The following is a 560-nucleotide window of genomic DNA, read 5'->3' as shown; positions in this document are numbered from 1 at the left end:
TTGATGATGTCCTTTTTGAGTAATTTTCAAATTATTTAAAAATACTTTTCATTCTTGTTTAAATTAAATGATTGAAATAAAGAATGCATAACTCTGAGTTTTGTAACAGTATCTTGAACTACAAATAGTGCCAATGGAACAAAGGACAGATTCTGTTGCAGTCCTAAATACAAGGTGATTACACTAACTTATATACAATGACAATGATAAAAAATTCTTATCACTGCTGTTTGACTCCTACTCACTTCCCTATAATCCTCATTCATATTTCTTCCTTATAAAGAGTTACACTACTTTTCTTATCTACCTTTATGTGTTTCAGACTCAGAAGTTTATTATTTTACTGTAACTTTTATTTGTATCACTTATTCATATGGGAAAAAGGGATACCATTATAAAATTGTTTTCTGACTAGTGATAAGTTGTTGCGGGAAATATTTTTAGAAATGGAAAACCTGCATGCTCCCGCACTTGAACCTCTGCCCTGGCAGCCTGGCTGGCCATGCAATGACTGACCTGTTTTTATCTTGTGGAGACTGACTCAGAACTCCACAATTGCT

Source organism: Mastomys coucha, unplaced genomic scaffold (genome assembly GCF_008632895.1).
Source record: "Mastomys coucha isolate ucsf_1 unplaced genomic scaffold, UCSF_Mcou_1 pScaffold23, whole genome shotgun sequence".
NCBI lineage: Eukaryota > Metazoa > Chordata > Mammalia > Rodentia > Muridae > Mastomys > Mastomys coucha.
Note: the sequence above shows the minus strand (reverse complement) of the source record.